We start from the raw sequence: 20,781 nt of genomic DNA on the forward strand, positions 1-20,781 counted from the left end.
GAAACTGCTTTTCAGCGACGAAAGCAAGTTCAATAGGCTAGGCAGTGATGGTAAGCAGTACGTACGTCGGAGGAAAGACGAGGAATTTAATCCTAGGTGATCAGTTTAAACGCTGCAAGGTGATGGACGTTCAGTTTTGGTGTGGGGCATTATTGGTACCAATGGTTCAGGGCCTATAGTTCGCTTGCAAGGTTGAATTAATTCGACCAAGTACATTAATATGTTGACTGAGCATTTTCTACCCTACTTTGGTCGGAATTTGAATGATAATCCCATCTTCATGCAGGATAATGCTCCCATTCACATAGCTGGCAATGTCAAGAAGTTCCTGGAAGAGAACGATATTCTGTGTTTGGATCCGCCTGCACAATCTCCAGACCTCAATCCTATCGGAAACGTATGGTATCACATCAAGCAACAACTACATTATGATAAACTTTCAAATTTGGCAGAACTTTGGACAAAAATTAAAGAAATATGGGATGCCCTTTCCTCGGGGTATTGCTGAAGTCTAATTCAAGGAATTCCCAAAGCATTGCAGGCTGTAAAAGTTGCAGAAGTGCTATGCTACTACATATTAACTAGTTCCAGATGTATTTCTGTTACATTAATGTCCTAAAGTTTACATTTAAATAACAAATTTCCATTGTGCGGACTTTGCCTCCTCAATTTGAAGTAATTTTTTTAAATTGACGTGAACACTAGAATATTTCAATTAAAAGATAAATATGGACAGGTAAAATAATAGAAGACTAAAAGGCGAATGGACCGGAGGATGTAGTATTTCTCTGCGTTACAGAGTGAGCATTGACTTAATTCCGGGACGTATGCTGGTTTATGCTCTATTTTTCTCCATTTTATGGAAAAGGGTGTACTTTTTTCTTTAAGCTCCCACGCGCGGGCAGCTAATGCTGTATTCATCCTTGTTTTAGCTCTAAAGGAGCTCATATGCGCGTAATATCTTTGTTTAAATTTGCCTTTTGTCATACCTATATATATTTCCGGTATATTTGTGGATTGTTCCGTTATTGTGACCTCATAAACAAGGGATTCAGCTTTACAATTACCCTCCAATGGACAGCTATTTTTGGTCCTACAAGAGCAGCCTGCGTTATCTATCTTTTTTTGTTCTTTGGATATTATCGACTTTATTGATGGAGCTGTCGAGTAACTAACTTTCACAGTGTTTCTATTAAAAAGTTTATGTAGTTTATGTGTTTTTGGAAAATGCTTGTCTAGAAGGCTAAGAAAAAATGCCCTACTCTAGTTTTAGTGTTCAATGAAAACGGAGGTAAGAACCAGATTATTTTCCGTTTCCTCTTTCGTTTTTTATTTTCTCTATTATCCTGGGTTTGTTGAAATTTTATGTTTTCTTTGAACCCACTTTGATGCAGTGCTTCATTATAATATGGTGCTGCTTTCTCGAACACTTCAGCGTTCGAAGAAAGCCGTGAAATCCTTTGGCTAATGTTCGCTACCATATTTTTAAACACTGTGGGTGGGTGGCATGAACCCTTATTTATGTAAATAAGTTTTTCATTTAGTTTGTGGAAGGGTTTGTGTATTTTCTTTCTCGAGATCTAGCGTGGCATCTAAAAAATCTACTCTATCTAAATTTGTCTGTATTATTATTTTAAAGCTTAGTTCCTTAAAAAATTCAGTTAGGTCTTTTCTAAGCCTGTCTAGTGCACATCCATTGTAGTCACGCGATAGGCAAAGTCCATCATCTCTATATAATCAAAAAAAGTGATCTGGGAATTTATATTTCATGATCTCCAATAGAAAAGGTCCAACCAAATCGCAGATATCCGCTCTGTCTAATTCCCCCATCGCGATGTCAAAGGGGTCTTCGGGGTTTGATTTTTTGACCTATGTTTTATCGTCAAAAAATAAAAGGGTCTGTCTAGCTTGCATGATTGTTTCCTTACCGAGCTCACTTATCTTTCTATATTTTGATGCGAAGATCAACGATTTTTCTAGGATTTCCTTATATATATATATATATATATATATATATATATATATAGAGAGAGAGAGAGAGAGAGAGAGAGAGAGAGAATAAATGACAAAAGACTATATTCCAAAATTCATGATATTGACCATCTTATAAAATATTCCTTTAATTCAGTTGCCTTATACAGCTCTTGTATTGTATCTCAACTAAATTAAAGGAATACATTATAAGATGGTCAACATGGAATATAGTTTTTTGTCATTTATTCTCTGTATAGCTGTGTAATTACATTCAGCTTCTTTAATAAGGATTGGTCTATATTATAAGAAAATATATGTTTACAGCCTATTCAATCAAATTTTATAAATGTGAATAACCGTCCTCATGAGCGTTGAAGACCTATTCACTAAAGTCCACATAAAAGAAAATATAACAAACATTCTAAATTATGTCTACGAGAACTCCTCCACCAATAAATCCCCAGCCTCGTGTCACAAAATCAAAATTCCCATTCAATATCACAGATAAAACGCACACGCACAATTCGATAAGGTTTCTTGTCCCTTCACCTTCCAACAATATTATATGACGAGCATCAAAATTAATATATAATTTTTCTGATCCACGACACAAACAATATATATATACACTCAATATGTCGACAATATTATCCTCGCAAGCGAATCTTACGAAATATTGGAAATCTTTAACACGTATCGAAATCCATTCCATTCTTACACTTGAACTAAACATTAATTATCAATATATTTGTATTAATCGACTAGCAGCATCTAACGAAATAAGCGATATCGATGTATAAAAGACTAACAAACAAGAACAAACACAAAGCAATAACAATTTCACCAGGAAAATAGTTGGCTAATAAATACTGCAACCTCATACTACAACTTCATGCAAGAAAAACACATTAACATACGACGTAACATTGATAATATAATAACCTGGGTGTCCGGCGTTGCCCGGGATTTTGGAAGTGTGTGCTGAGCAAAAAAAAAAAAAGGTAGTAGTAAGCAGGCAAACTCGAACCCGTACCATGAAGAAGGAAAAACCTTGAAAAATAAACGTGACATGTTTTCCGTTGCGTCCAATAACAAACCACAAACCGGCAGTGGCGAAGGTTTAAATTAAGGCTAGCCAATCGAAAGAAAGAGGATTACTTTCGAAAATATCGGCGAAAAAAGCGATCCCTGCTTATAGAAAAGTGTCCAGTTAAACGTTAAAAAATATATGTTTTAGCCAATTTTTCGATATTTGTCATACAAAGTGTAGTGCTTCAAAACGATACCGATCTTAGGCAGACACGCATACATACATATATAAATTTAAATAGACAGGTGAGATTTATGTTATAGATCATACAACATTTAAAACCCTTAAGTTAATAATTAGAAATGACCAACGAACCATTCCCCAATTCAACGTAATAAAAAACTTTCCCCTTAGATGAATGCCTTCTTTATGACTTCATATCGTACCTATATTTGATATACAACGGCAGAGTTCCACAGAAATAAATACAGACGAAATCATCTCTCTTTCTCATACTTCCTTCCTCGACAGACAACTTAGGAAGGACTACAAGATCAAATGATTAAATCAATTCGAAAAAGTACTCTTAGGAACAAACAGACATTGAAGCCCTCAGGTAAGTGCCGAAATGACAAGACTCAGAAAGAAGATATACAATTTACGAAATGAGAACGCGTCGAAAAATCACCGGAAAAGTCAAAAACAGAAAACTTCGTCTTATTTAATCAAATATTATTCGTATATTAGTGTCCTAGTAAGGCCTAAGGGAAGAAAATCAGGCAAAAAAAAGAAGAAAAAGTCACCCAGAACAGCAAAAATGAAGCTATCCTGGCAGAACACTATACGTACAAATGTAAGCAAATTTGGACATATTTTTATTGGTCTGAAATAAATATATGCTTAAATAAACATAGGTTTTTTGTCCAATTTTCAGAAAATTTAACCATAAAATAGATTTCAATATTCAATTTGGATAATAGTATATATATATATATATATATATATATATATATATATATATATATATATATATATATATATATATATATATACTAGCAAAAGTACCCGTCGTTGACTGGGTTCAAACACAGCCTACAGAAAATGGACTCGGATTTATGAAAGTATGATAGGTTATGAAGAGGAAGGGTTGTAAATTTGGGTTGAATTTGGGGGTATCAAAACCGAAGCAAAATATGATGAAAGTAAAAATAAAATAGATAAACCCCATAATTTATTATACCATACCTGTTCACACTGAAACACTTATCACAATATTCTGTGGATCTATATTAAAAAACCTTGTTAAACTTTGTGACATATTTCCATTCTATGGAGGTGAGGTGCAAACGAACACCCCATTATTTTATTATACCATATTTCTTCAAACTGAAACATAATTATCAAAGTATACTTACGCAGATAGATATGAAAAGTCTTTATTAAAGTTTGTGCCTATTTCAATTCTATTTTATTATACCATCCCTATTTAAGTTAAAATATACTTATCAAAATATTCTTATGTACATCCATATCAAACATACTTGTAAAGGTTTTTTTTTTAATTTTTTAATTTTTTATTTCCATACTTTGTGGACCAGGCGCGAACGCAGAACCCCCCCATTTTAATGAACCACCGTTCTGCCAGATCGAACATACCCATTCCTGTGTCTCAATACATCTATCATTATATGTAATCAGTTTTTTAAAATAGTCCACCAGATAAGAGCCTATTCGTGATTACGCACGCACGCACACACACACACACACACACACTCAGGCATTCAGCTTTATATTATATATATATATATATGTATATATTTATGTATGTATATATATATATATATGTATATATATGGTACACTTCATCGTTACACAAAACTTTTATAAATAAAACAACGAAAACTATCTTTAGAACAAAGTCACCGCCATATGCACTAAAATGGCCCTCAGCTATGCCAACATTTTATGCATATGCTAAAAGCTAACCTTTCTAAAATCTTAACCCTTACTCCCTCTCAGTATTACCGATATATTTATGATATTGGCTTCATATTCTCACATGGACAAACTAACTTAAAAGATATTCATGTATCCATCAACAATTTTCATAACACTATAAAGTTTACCATGGTACACTTATTTAATTCCATTTTATTCTGAAATGTTACTGCTATATCCCATAACAATATTTTAACCTCATCCCTCTATAATAAACGCATGTACATTCATCAATCATTACATCAACCACATGTTAATCCTTACAATATATTAATTACAATTCATGCGTACGAATAAAGCGCCATCTGCTCGCCCCCCTTACACTATATAAATATACCATATCATTAGGGTTACAAGAGAATTCATTAATAACCAATACCCCTGTTAAGTATATTAAACAATCTATAAATAAACTAATAAAATGAGAGATTACGTCTCCGCCAATACAAACAAATTACACCAACAACCACCTCTGTATATTTCTTTTTTACTACGGTTAACCCATGCCCAAAATTACAACACCCCTTTAAAAAAATTATAGCAACCGATAAAATAATCTCACGATGAAGTGCATATTTAACCTTCAACCCATTAAAGCAAACAAACTGCTTAATCTTTAAACTATTCTTGTCCGCTCACGAAAACGCACACAAGATACACAGCAACACGTTAATTACATATGTAATTAACAGCGATGTCTCATATACACACATAAATACATCATCCCTTTTCTAAATAGGCTAAACTAACATTATTATAAAACCGCCGCATCTAACATGTAACAATTCAATTATATATATATATATATATATATATATATATATATATATATATACATATATATATATATATATATATATATATATATATATATATATATATTAGAAAAGTTCATTTGGGGTACAAAATTCATGTATGATGGAGAAGAGAGTTCTTTTATACCCGAGACGTTTCAATACGAAACCTGCATTTTCGTCATTGGAAAAGGACAGTATGCCTCGCATTAAAGTCGTAATATTATATATAAATTCCAATGTCGGTATGATGCTGTCTACGTCCTGCGAACCAGCGTTTCCTTGAAACAAGAATTAGGCAATATGTACCTTGTGGTTTTCGTAATAAAAATATAAATACAATTCTCTTAACCCTACCCACAATAATTTAGATTCCGCAATTAGACATTTTTTTGAAAATCCAGAATGTAGGTTGGTATATAAGGACGACTTGTTTTCAATTCTAATTGGAGGCCGATCGAGTCACGATCTGAAAACTCTCGAATCCGTCTCCATTGCGCCCCCTCCCTGCAGGCAGGACAGGTTCGATAATATCCTGGACCGTTTAGGTGACTTGTAGAGATATACTATAGATATGTATACTTATACATGCACATGTATACTTTTCTACTCTCTGTTTTATGTACATTGTCTATGATATACAAAGATATACAAATGCTTATATATATATATATATATATATATATATATATATATATATATATATATATATATACGTACATCCGTTAATTCCTGTATTTTAAATTACAAAAGTAAATGTTCTTTTCGTAATAAAACCGCAATAAGAAAAAATCGTATACATCTTGCGAAGGTGATTTCCTCAAACAAAAATATTATTTACCTATACTAAAGCATATAAATCAGGTTTTAGTCAATAACCAGTTCCCAGACTCTCTTGCAGGTAAACAAATAAAACTATCAGCAACTTAAATCAAGCTACAAATATCCAACAAGCAAATACTCAACCTATTTATATCTATTACCGTAATCAGCTACACAAGAACTCCAAAACTGATTAAAGTATTCTAAAAAAAATATAATCCGTCGATACGTAGCTCCCAACGATGACAAGAACATAAAAATCATTATCTATTCTAAAGAACTACAGACGACTAACATCGTACAAACAATATTCGCAGATAAAAAACAAGGTAGTTTACCAATTTAAGTGCCCATTAGGAGAGTGTATCTCTAATACTGCTAACTACATAGGCTATACTTCAAACACGTTGTAATGAAGACTAACTTTCTACCTCTCCCACTCCAGTTCAATATCGCAACATTTAAAATAAAACATGGCTTCCATCATTCCGAATTCCGACGAAGAATGTTTGAAAATACTGAAGTTTTACAAAGCGAGGATAATGTAAATAGATTGAAAACACGTGAAACATTATATATTTTTTCTCTTCTCTCATTCTCTTTACATCTTTATTTTACGGTAATTGTAATATGTCTTTTTAATTTTCAACTTAATTTTAGTTTCTTCCCCCAAGTTTCTTTTTGAAAAATTTAGATGTCATCGTTTGCACCTGATGAGGATGGCGGAAGACGTCTCGGGTCTAAAAGAACTCTTTTTTTGGTCATATATATATATATATATATATATATATATATATATATATATATATATATATATATATGACGAAGAAAAGAGTTCTTTTAGACCGAGACGTCTTCCGCCATCCTCATCAGGTGCAAACGATGACATTTTAATTTTTCAATAGGATATATATATATATATATATATATATATATAGTAATTTATAAAATATATATGGCGATTAAGCTACACTGAATTCAGTGTAGCTAAATCGCCATATATATTTTATAAATTAGTAACTAGCTCTACTACGTATTGAGCACTTTTGAAGTAAATACTTAAAGTTTACGCATAAATCTATAATTTCGTATATTAATTTTATGTGAGTAAATGAAGTAGTTATATATATATATATATATATATATATATATATATATATATATATATATATATATATATATATCCATTTTACCTACAAAACAGTATGATATAAGTGTGGGTGTACCTCAGGTGTCGATCCTTGGACATTTACTCCTCATGATATTCATAAATTACCTCCCTGATAAAATTGTCTCTGAAGTGGGTATATTTGCTGAAGACATCACGCTCTATTACAGACATGAGGAAAAAACGAACGAACACGTATCCAAAGCAAATGCAGACACCCTAGAATAAGACCTCCTTTGTGTGGATCTGAGACAGAAACCGATGGTCACATTCACTGCTGCCAAGAATAAGCTCCATTGCTTTTATAACTAACAAGTAACCATCCACAGCTAATGATACATTACCTTAAAGTACTTCGTTTAAACTCCTTGGCTTAACCTTTACGTGGAGCATGAGTTGTAACAGATACATTGAGTGCATTGCCAAGCTTCTGCAAATGAATGTGAGCTCTCCCTACCGTGCTTAAAAGTTACTTACGTCTGAGAGTATCCTGTATTTTTACAAGCCCAATATTCGTTCATGTATGGAGTATTGCTGCATTTGGGCTGATCAATCAGCTACCAGTCTCTCACTCTAAGACAGGGTTCAAAAGAGAGTCGCCAACCTAATAGGTCACGCAGTGTCGGCTAGGCTTCATCCACTGTTACACCGACGAAACGTTGCATCCCTCTGCCTTTTTTAAAAGTATTTTAATGGTAAGTTATCCGCCGAACTATAAGCTTTTGTACCTCCCCGACGTAAATACACCCCGCAAACCTGTTTGGCAGAAAAATCCCACCCAACATAGTAGAAATATCGGGATGTAAAAAGCCTTCTACTTTAACAGTTTCTTCCCTAGGACTGCTAAACTTTTGAAATTTCTTTCAGGTGGCTCTTTCCTCGATTGTACTGACATGCAGAAGTCAAATGACATGTAAAGAGATATCTTGCTGCTCAGCTCTTTACACAGTACCACTGAAATCATGTCCCATATAGTAGCCTCCTACATTAAAGTGTTACTATGCCTTGTTTGAGGTGAAAATGCAATTTTGAAATAATGTAAAAATAGAGAATACATTGCAGAAACGCTGAGGCCTTTTCGAATCCGCCTAAACAATCATAAAAAACAATCCGTCAAAAAGCCCTCTTCGCTCCACTAGCGAGCCCCTCGAATTTTACTGGACACGCACCAGACAATATTAGATGCCTTCTGGTAAACTTTAATTTCCCACCAGCAAAAGTATGCAAACTAAAAGAAATCCAATTAATCCTCCGATTCAACACACAGTAAATAGGTCTCAATACAACGCTCAGCCATCTGAAATCATATAAGTATTGTCAAGAAATAATTAATTTACATAATTACCTACACATACACACATGGATATACGTATGTACAAATTTGTCCTTTTTTAATATTGATTACAGTATGTATATTACATTTTTCTTTTTTATAAGCAGCCTCATATATCATTTTGTTATATTCTTCTGTATTATTATTATTATTATTATTATTATTATTATTATTATTATTATTATTATTATTATTATTATTATTATTATTATTATTATTATTACCACCAGCAGCAGCAGCTCCCGCGGAGATTTCACACGGGTCATAAAAGTTCTTTCCTTGAAAACAGCATGTGGTTTTCTCTGGAAGTTGAGTGGCAAGTCTCGTCAATTTTCCAGTACTCTCCACCTCTTCTGATAACGTTTGCAAATGGATTTGCATTATCGCAACTGTAGCTTACCACGGATTTCTCGCTAGAAGCGGCAATTGGTCTCCACTGGAGTTTTAGTGGCAATATGCCTCCCCAAGGTCTCAGTTATCTTCGCACTTGTCCAGTAGAGGTCTGATCAGTATTCGCTTCCTGGTCTTTCCATTCCCCTCAACCATTCTCGGCTAATTGGCATCCGGCATCATGTTTTGGCGATGTGCATTAATAAGGTAATAGGAGGGAATGGGGGAGGGGATGAAGCACTTATAAATATGCATCTTCAATGTTCTTCGTTTCATGTTATGCTTCTTCATGATCTGCCGCTGCAGCAGTTCGTCTGGCCCGTGCATGTAGCTCGTGTGTATTAGTCTCCGCTTTCAAAGCGATTTCTTAATATTTCAGCTATTTTCATTATTGTTATCCGTTGTACTATTCCAGTCATTCCTCTGATTTCAATTTCTCCCATTCTTTTCTCAAATATTTTAGAAATTGCTCTTAGTGTTCCTACCATTATAGGTAATATCTTGAGTTTTTAATCATCCATATCCCTTTCAGTTCTCTGGTTTTCTCTGTGTATTTGTTCTGTTTCTCCTTTTCATTGATATTTATTCCGTGGTCAGTTGGAACAGCAAAGTCAACGATTTGGGGTAGAACTATTTCATCTTGTTAATTATTACGACAGCCGATCTTATTGCTTGGAGGGGGTATCCGTTTGTATGTCCATGCCCCATAGGATATTGTGATTCTCGTTTTCAGGTACTGTTGCTGACTTATGGTTGTACCATTTGTCTGTGTGTTCGAGATGCAGTTGTTTCCACAATTCCCAGTGTACTGCTCTTCCCACTTGGTCGTGCCTGTTTTTGTATTGCTTTTGGGCTAGTTTTGGCAGTCACTTACTATACGGTTAATCGTTTCGTCTATTTATCCACAGAGTCTGTATTTGCTGTATTCTTGTGTTTTGTCAATCTTTGCTTTGATGTGGTTGGTTCTTATCGAGCTATCTTGTGTTGCCATTATTAGGAATTTACTTTCTCGGTTTACGGGCCTTTTTCGTATTCATGCCCAAGGTTTTTTTATCCTCAACTTTTTTTATCCTTATGAATCTTCCATGCAGTTGTTTCTCTTTTTTATTACATTTTCACCCCAAACAAGGCGCATTGTCACTTTGGTGTAGGGGGCTACTATCAGGGGAAACAACTACTGGGTACTATGTAGGGATTTAGCCAGCAAGATGTTGGGTCACGTTGAAATTAAACTTCTGCATGTCAGTACAGTTGGGGAAGCAGTGACCTGGAATGGAATTCCAAAGTCTAGCGGTTCTGGGGAAGAAACTACTGGAGTAGAAAGATCTTTTACATCTAGGGATCTCTATAGAGTGGGGGTGGGATTTTGCAGCTTGTCGGGTCTGTCGAGGGTGTTCACGTCATGGGGGCTCAAGTGCTTGCAGTTCGTCAGAGTATTCACCATTAAAATACTTGTAGAACAGGCAGAGGGATGCAACGTTTCGTCGATGGGACAGAGGCTGAAGCTTAGATGCCAGTTAAGGGCCTATCAGATTGGCGACTCTTTTTTTAACCTTGCATCCCTCTGTCTGTTCTACAGGTATTTTAATGGTGAATGCTCTGACGAACTGCAGACACTTGTGCCCCCACGACGTAGACACCCTCGACAAACCCGACAGGCAGCTAAATCCCACCCCCACTCTATAGAGCTCCCTAGATGTAAAAGATCTTTCTACGCCAGTAGTTTCTTCCCCAGAACCGCTAGACTCTGGAATTCCCTAACTGTACTGACATGCAGAAGTTCAATTTCAACGTGAACCGACATCTTGCTGCCCAAATCCCAACATAGTGCCCCAGTAGTTGCTGTCCCTGATAGTAGCCCCCTACACTAAAGTGGCAATGTGCCTTGTTTGGGGTGAAAATGTAATTAAAAAACATTTTAAAAAAGCCCGGAAAGCAAGATTCATTAAAGCATTTGTTGTAGAGTTTGGAGAGAACTGGAGCTACTGCGGCTGAGCACTTTCTAATAGCACAGCTCGGATGAGATCGGGTCCACATGCTTTTGAAGTGTCAAGGTTTTTTATGATAGCATGCACCTGACCAGGGGTGATTTTCAGATCGTCTAGCGTGGCGTCTGTCCGCATAGGAAATTCAGGTAGGGGGTGGTTGGAAGGGCCCAGTGTGGAGTTTGAGGCAAACCGACTGGCAAGCATGTTAGCCTTTTCGGTTTCTGAGGAGACAACCTCGTGATTGTTTGTTAGTGGGGGAATTGTTGATTGCCCATTATTTACTACACTGTTGTTGATTTTCCAGAAGTCACGAGTTCCTAGTTTTTGTGCTTCGATGCGTTTTTTAGTGGTTTCCGTAAATTCTCTGTTAGCTGTCGCTATTACTTTCTTAACGTTACTTCTAGCTTCTATGCTCTTCTGTCTGTTTGAACTGGACTTATGTCGGTTAAATCTGCGGTATGCATGCTGCCTTTGAGCAATGGCACTTCGAGTATTTTATTTTCTTATCTTATTCTTTGTCTACCTGTCTTATATTTTGTTGAATTTTCAGTGTCTTTCACAGCCATAATAATCCTTTCTGTGTTTTGTATTTTTCTAGTTCCTTTTTTGGTGTCATTAAACAGTCTTCTATACATACTATCTCCCTATCGCACTTTTTCCATTCCACGTAGCGATGGTCAACATCGTCCTTCGGATGTTATGCGTTCTTAATAGTCATCAGTATCCTGATCTTCTAAACAAGCTGTCTCAGTTCTTCTTTAGTCTACCCTATGAACCATCCAGAGTATATTTCTAATGATACTGCCCATGTATTTATACCTTTTATTAGGGTTTTGCTATATAATATAGTTTTTGTAAATTTTTTTAAGTATTCCTTTCCAATTTTCTTTTAAATATCCGTTGCTGTTATGGTATCTGTTTCCAGGTATTTATATGTATTGGTCCCCTAATGCCCTCATCTCCATTTTGTTAGGTAATTTCATACCTCCTGTCGTATCCAGTTTTCTTTTTTTCAGTAACTTATATTATTATTATTATTATTATTATTATTATTATTATTTTTATTATTATTATTATTATTTTTGTTATTATTATTATTATTATTATTATTATTATTAATTTTGTCATACTTAACCTTCTAATTGCACTATTTTTTATTGTTATGTATATTATATTAGTACTCATATTGAGTATATCGATGTATCAATATTTATTTATATTCAGTTATACATTTTTAGCTTCATATCTCTACTTGTCCATCACTTTGCTTTATGCATGTGCAATGCTATGGATTAGTTTATTTGTTTGATAATATAAGTATATGTGTATGTCCCTATGGGTGTATACGCATGCCTGTATATATTTATATGTCTGCATATATATTTATATATGTTTGATGTATATGCCAAAATATATATGTGCATGCATGTGTATGTATTATACGTAATGACTACAAGGTTGGGCGGTTGCTGTATTTGTTTCGATTATCGTATGTATTGACGTTTGTATATGTATATATGTGTTTGTGTCTGTGTGTTTATGTATATATGTACAAATATATGTATATGTATGCGTAGGCTTTCATATTAGACTGATTTAAATACATATTAGCATTAGTCCTACTTAGTATTACGCACTTGTCAGAAAAAGATTAGTCCTACTTAGTATTACGCACTTGTCAGAAAAAGATAGTTCAATTTCATATTAGGAACCTATTTTCCTTTGGTAATTAAATACACAGAAAGAATATTTGTGATTTTTTCCCGATAACTATAAGACAACAATGAAAGACTTTTCCACATATTTCAATTTTCGAGTCCGTGGCGCTTTACTTAGGGTACTGTAAAAGTGATATTCTCTTGAAGGTTGAATGTTCAATTCTCATTATAAGTGACCGAAAATAAAAACTTATCTCGTTACGGCTGACGGAACGAGAGCATGCTACCGCCGCGAAGTAAATAGAATTTTCTGTTCTCAATTCCGTCGAAATTTCCGAGTTTTACGCAAACATTCTTAGCTTCGACAAGATACATTTGAAGAAAGTCGGACTTTACATTAAACGACACGTCGTAAAAATGACACTCAACCTGAGAATAGTAGTCCGAAGATTCAAAATATTCAAGTATTCTTACACATGGGAGACGTAGAAATTAGACAGGATCACTATGTGAGTCATATATTTGAATCCATTTCCGTCTAACCTTTTAACTTACGATGCCCACAAAGTCGAAGCTTTTTTCAAGACGTGGTAGATGCCGGAATGTGTAATTTTTACAGCCCCAGATCAGATCGAACTGAACAAATGTCTTAATTAATATTTATACTAATAAGATTTCCACTAATATTTGAAGACCACATTGTATATTACTGCAATACCGTAACATTTCAAGTACAATGTCAGACATCGGCATCAAACTAGCTCGTTCAATTGTAGATTTTTTGTATGAAAACAGGTTGTAATTTTAAGATTTTCAATAAGAAAATAAACTGCTATGAAAAATTACCATATTTATATAATCTGTCACCTATCGTAGTAGATGAGAAAGTAGAAATTTTACGTAGGTTTACTTTTAAAAGCTTCATAAATATTGCTTTTCTTTCATTTGTTTTTAGTTCACACATTCTATGAGCTATGCTTCTTGCAAAGGAACACACTTATCTGGATAGGAATAAATATTTATAACACTTATCTTGGGCTAGATTTTTCTCTTGAAATATTATTGTTTTATTAATTTTAATATCGTTACATAAAGTGACTGCACCCGTTGTCTGATGCGATTTTCAATCTAAAATTATGAATATTAGAAATGTAAAAAAATCAAGGACGATATGAAAAACTTATAAAGGTGACATAAGTCCATTATCTAATTTTAAAAAAAAATCTATTTACTTGAACACAATTTTTCATAAATTAGTATTACATTCCGTATGGTAATAATTTTCTACATTGTTTTAATTGTTTAAAGTTATAGTTTTAATAATATTGGCAATAATGGGTTATAATTAAAATATAAAATAGACATAATTATTACTGCTTCAATCATTATACAAAACTAATTATATAGTCCCATATTTAAACGGTTAAGCAGTCGGTATTTTATATATAAGCATTAATAAAATAACACAAAGATGTAAAAAACGCATTCAATTTAATACAAAGTTACGTGTCATAGTTCTTATTGATAAAATGATACACTAAAGCAAAAGTAAATATAGATGATATGACATATGTTCTAAATTTACCTATAATTAAAAACAAAAACTGATTCTTAGATAATTATAATGAAAATATCAATTATCTTAATATCCATGTATATTATTGATCTAAATATTAAAGACAATTTAAGCAGCTTTATAGAACTCTGCAGAGTAAAACTGCAAATCTTCCTGGGAGACAGGAAGACGATATATTGTATTGATATGCAACATATGTTCAACTAAAGTTTTAATCCTACAAATTGTAGAAGTTATTAACAGGAAAAAAACAAAAATATATGTATCTTGTGAATTATATTAATTTTTATTGCAAATATTTTTATCGATCGACAACCGATTACGTACAAATAGAATTTATCGGATTAAGAATTTTAGCAGATGTTGAATTTCCATAACATTTAACTTTGAACGATTTTCTATTTATCTTTGGCGCGTGTGAATTTTATTTTTGATATGATTTGAAATATATTCTAGTCAGATGTATTTATGCTCATTTACATTGAATAATTTGAGAACAGTAATAATTTACATTGATCCGGATACGCGTTTTACATATCTTGTGTTTCTAAATTAAATAACCAGTGTTTATCCTCTATGCCATTAATAGGACAAAGTGTTAAAACAACTTTCTAGAATAATGTTGTAGCTGCTAAAATTATAATTCGAATCGTCTTATTTAAAGACAAGTTGACTTGTACACCTAGCTGACTTATTAGAAAGCTCAAGAAAATACTTTCACAGACATTGCCAATGGGATACGACGGGTGTGCAATAAGTAATGTCCCTGACCCACTTCCCATAGCAGTAGAGCAACGAAACTTGTCACATATATTAGTCTTTCCCATCATGGGAACCGCCCAGATTAATGCATTTCTCTCATCGTTTGATGCAGCTCTGGAGATCGTTTTTGTAGAACACCCCATGTTGGTCCTCCAAGCACGGCGTGACTTCAGAAATCAAGGCTGCATCATCTGGGAAACGCTTCCCTTTCAAAAACAACTTCATGGCTGGGAATAGGTGAAAGTCAGAAGAGTAAGGAGGATGGGGTAGGATTTCTTAACCACACACCCGTGCTTCTGATCTGGCGTTGTCCTGCAGGAAGAGGGTACCTTTGCTGATCTTGCCCCACCTCTGGATTTTGATAGCTTCACTTAATTTTCTCAAAAGTGAAGCATAATAGGCTCCTGTAAGTGTGGTAGAAAATCTGTCATCACTACTCCGTCCTGGTCCCAGAAGACTGTGAGCATGGCCATGCAAGCGGAGGGCTGCACCCTTGCCTTTTTTGGAGGTGGTGAGTCCAAGTGTTTCCACTGCGTTGACTTGGCTTTGGTCTCTGGATCATAGTGATGGACCCAGGTGTCATTCTGTGTAATCAGTCTTTTGAAAAACTTTGACTCATCTTCTTGGCACATATCCAAATTCATCCTCAAGCACTCGACACGTTCTCGTTTCTGAAATGGTGTGAGCAACATAGAAATGCATCTGGCAGACATTTTATGCATATGCAAATGGTCATGAATGATAGTTTCCACACACCCTGTACTAATCTTGACATCTTCAGCTATTTGGCGAATAGTAATACGCCGATCTTCCAAAATGGCAGCCTCGACTTGACAGACAGATGCCTCATCAATGGCAGAAGAGGGGCGACCAGGTCTGGGAGCTGTTTCCACAGACTTCCGGCCATGTTTGAATTCACGATGCTAGCGTTTTACAAGGTCATATGAGGCATTATCACCATAAGTTTCTTTCATTTCATCAAAAGTCTCCTGTGGTGTGCGTCCTTTCAAATACAAAAACCGGGTCACTGCTCGACATTCAACAGGCTTCATTTCACACCGGACTTAGTTCAAACACCTGTAAAACCGAAACCACAATTAGTTCAGAGATGTAATTTGCCCCATAACCCGTAGAGATATAAATCATTGCACATGAACATTTCATCTAGATTAGACAACTGAAAGTGGGTCAGGGGCATTACTTATTGCACGTCCCTCGTATTTAACAGAAAATGAATTATTATAAATCTAACTTAAAACACACCAGCATATATATACATATATATATATATATACATATGTATATATATGCTATATATATTACCAGTATATTATATATATATACATATATATATATATATATATATATATATATATATATATATATATATATATATATATATATTACCACTGGTGAAAACACCGGACTAGAGTGGTCAATGTGTAGCCAGAGCAGTATATAAGAAAGTTATTACTGTGAGTCCAGAATGAGTTTACATATTGTTTCAACTAGAGGAAGATCCCTAACAACAACGTGGGACTTTACAAAGATGATGGCCTTATCATTGATGAAAACGCAAACGGCCCAAAGTGCGAAGGCATTAAAAAGAACATCATCAGGGAATTGAAGAATTTGGATGTAAAGATTGAAATTACTTCCAACTTAAAAACAGTAAATTTTCTAGATGTTACCTTTAACCTTCCCAATAATACCTATGAACCATACACTAAAAATAATACATACCCCCTATATATACACCCTATGTCCAACCACCCCAAACACATTATTAAACATATCCTTAAATCAATAGAAAAAAATGCTTAGCACAAACTCATCTAACTCATTTAAAGGAATCTGGATATCCCAACCCTAATATCACATACTTGGACCCTAATAAACCCAACAATACAAATAGGAATAACAGATCCCGCAAAGCCCTCTGGTGTAACCCTCCCTATAATAATATGATAAAAACTAAATTAGGTAAAAAATTCTTCATGCTTCTTAATCACCACTTCCCCCCTAGTAATATTCTACATAAATTTTTTAATAAGAACACTATTAAGCTTAACTACAGTTGCACAACTAATCTGGAAAATAAAATAGAAAAAACACAACAGTAAAATACTAAATAACCACAACTATAATAACAATAATCAAAATAACTGTGACTTCCTTAACAAACTCCAATGCCCGCTCCAACAAAATTGTCTCTCAACAAATGTGGTTTACAAAGCAACTATTGCCCCTGATGAAGACCCACAAAACAAAAGAAATTTACATTGGCCTCTGAAGCACCACGTTCAGAGACAGAATTAGGGTGCATAAATGTTCCCTAAATAACCCCAACCACCCCAATAGTACTTCACTAACTAACCACTATCTACTAGTTACCCGAAACAACCTCACCCCAATTATTAGCTGGGAAATTCTGAATAGAGCTAGTACCTGTAAATCACTAAACTCCCCATGTTATTTATGCTTAACTGAAAAATTACTGATTACTAATTTTAGAGATAGAGATAAACTTCTAAATAAAAAACTGAAACCTCACTTAATTGTAGACATTATAAATCCCACCTCTTAAACAACTTCTCACCCTTCTAGAAATAACTATAACCCACCCCTAAAATATAACACTAACACACAACTCACTTAATCCTAAATTACACACACCCTATTTACAACCGAAACTATATAGTCCCCCATTCATTCTAAAAGAACCCCTCCACAGAACCCCCACCTATTTATCCCCACCATTTTAGCTGCATCTCCCTTTGCCTTACTCACTCCTTATGTCATTATTTAAAACCTAAATCCCAACCCTTACCATTCCTATCACAATAACTGCCAAACCCCTTCTAACTTTACCCCCTAAGCCCCTTTAGTAACAGCCCCTTCGCATGAATACTATACACCCATATACGAAACCGCAGTCATATCTACCACACATTTACAACCCATAACGTCTGGTAATATGTCTATCCTTATTATCTGCCAATTACTTAGAGTTCTCGCCTCATAGTTTCTTATTGGCTATTTCCATGGTTAGATCTTGATTTCTAATGTTTTAATTACGTTCTTATCACAATTGGTATCCTCTGACTTGCTTCTCGGTCTATTATCTACTTGTTAACAACTAATCATTTACTTCCCTTCTACTTTAATTAATTATTTAATTTACCATCTACATATAATATATATTATATATTTTTCTTTTATATTTACCTCTCACTAATTCTCTCTATAATAATTATCATATTTTTTAATACGAAGCGTATTTACATATGTTTACGTATTTGCGTATGTACATATACTCAAGCACATGCTCCTCCCCCATTGATGTGTGTACATATTTTGTACATGTGTATTCATGTGTATGTATTTTTTGTTTTTGTTATTTACCTATTATTAACATTTTCTTTTTAATTATATTAATTCTTATTTATTATTTAATTAACTTACTGATATTCTTACTTATTTTTATTTTATCAAAATAAACCTATAACGAATAATTCACCTATTTAGCCTCCTATTTTCCCCTTCTTTCTTTCAACTTAACGCCCGACAATTCAAAAAATTATAAATAATAAATAAAAAACAAAAAATAATTTTTTCAATCTCTCCCTGCCCGGCTAATTTATATATATATATATATATATATATATATATATATATATATATATATATATATATATATATATATATATATATATATATATATATATATATATGTATATGTGTTGTATATGTATATGTATATATGTATATATATGTATATGTATATATGTATATGCGTATATATATGTATATATGTGTATGTGTGTATACAAGTACAAATACATATATATACACACACATATACATATGTGTATATATATGTATTTGTACTTGTCTGCGTATCTTCCACATGTGTTTTGTGTGTGTATTTTTGTGTGTATGTGTTTTTTTCACTTATCACAAACATCTCCCTAATAATTTTATTAATTTATTATTTGATTAACTTACTGATATTCTTACCTATCTCTAAATTATTATAATAAACCTGTAACTTATAATTCATAAATTTATACGCATATTTTCCTTCTCTCTTTCTTTCAACTACAACGCCCGAAAATTAAAAAAATTATAAATAATAAATAATTTATAAAATATATTTCAATCCCTCCCCTCCCAGCTAATTTATATATATATATATATATATATATATATATATATGTGTGTGTGTGTGTGTGTGTGTGTGTGTGTGTGTGTGTGTGTGTGTATGTGTGTATTTGTATGCATGTGTATTTGTATTTATACATATCTTTATATATGTATATAGGTGTGTATATTTACGCATTTTTGTATATATTTTTATATATACTCAGACATGTGATCTTCCCCCATTAACGTATGTGCATATGCTGTACATATGTATGCGTGTGTTTGTATCTGTATGTGTGTGTTATTTATTATCATAAATTTTTCCTTAATTTTATTAATCTATTATTTAAGTTACTTACTGAAATTCTCACCTATTTTATTTTATTAAAATAAACCTGTAACGTATAATTTCTACCTGCCCGGCTAATTTATATATATATATATATATATATATATATATATATATATATATGTGTGTGTGTGTGTGTGTGTGTGTGCGTGTATGTATATGTATTTATATATATATGTGTATACATGTATATGTATGTATATATGTATATTTATATTTTTATGTTTACGTATCTGTGTTTTTTATATATACTTATGCATGTGTTCTCCCCCTCATTGATGTGCCTCCGTACGTTGTACAGGTGTACGCGTGTATGTGTATTTATGTGTGTGTGTATGTGTGTGTGTTTTATTTACTTATAAACAATTATTTATTAATATTTTAATTTTTAATTCATTTTATTTACTTACTGATATGCTTACCTATCATTATACTATCAAAATAAACCTGTAACGTATAATTCATTAATTTATCCTTCTATTTTTCCGTTTCTTTTTCTTTCCTTTTTTATAAACAATAAATATCTTTCAATCTCTCCCCGACCGGCTAAATCACTTTAAACCCTATTTTCAACCCGTTCCTTCCTCCTCCCACCACACCATGCCCACTAACATTAACTCTCCAACCTGTTGCCATGGTGATCCTTTAAATTAACTGTTACTTATGCCGTTATAAATATGAATAGCGTCTTTTAATTTTAAACCGTTATAAACTAAAAAACGTTTATAAGAATTAACGCATAATTAATATTTAATTATAAACCCCTCTCTTATCTTATACACTCCTACTACTT

The sequence above is a fragment of the Euprymna scolopes genome, chromosome 14 (assembly GCF_053919585.1).
Source record: "Euprymna scolopes isolate OS-2025 chromosome 14, ASM5391958v1, whole genome shotgun sequence".
NCBI classification, from domain to species: domain Eukaryota; kingdom Metazoa; phylum Mollusca; class Cephalopoda; order Sepiida; family Sepiolidae; genus Euprymna; species Euprymna scolopes.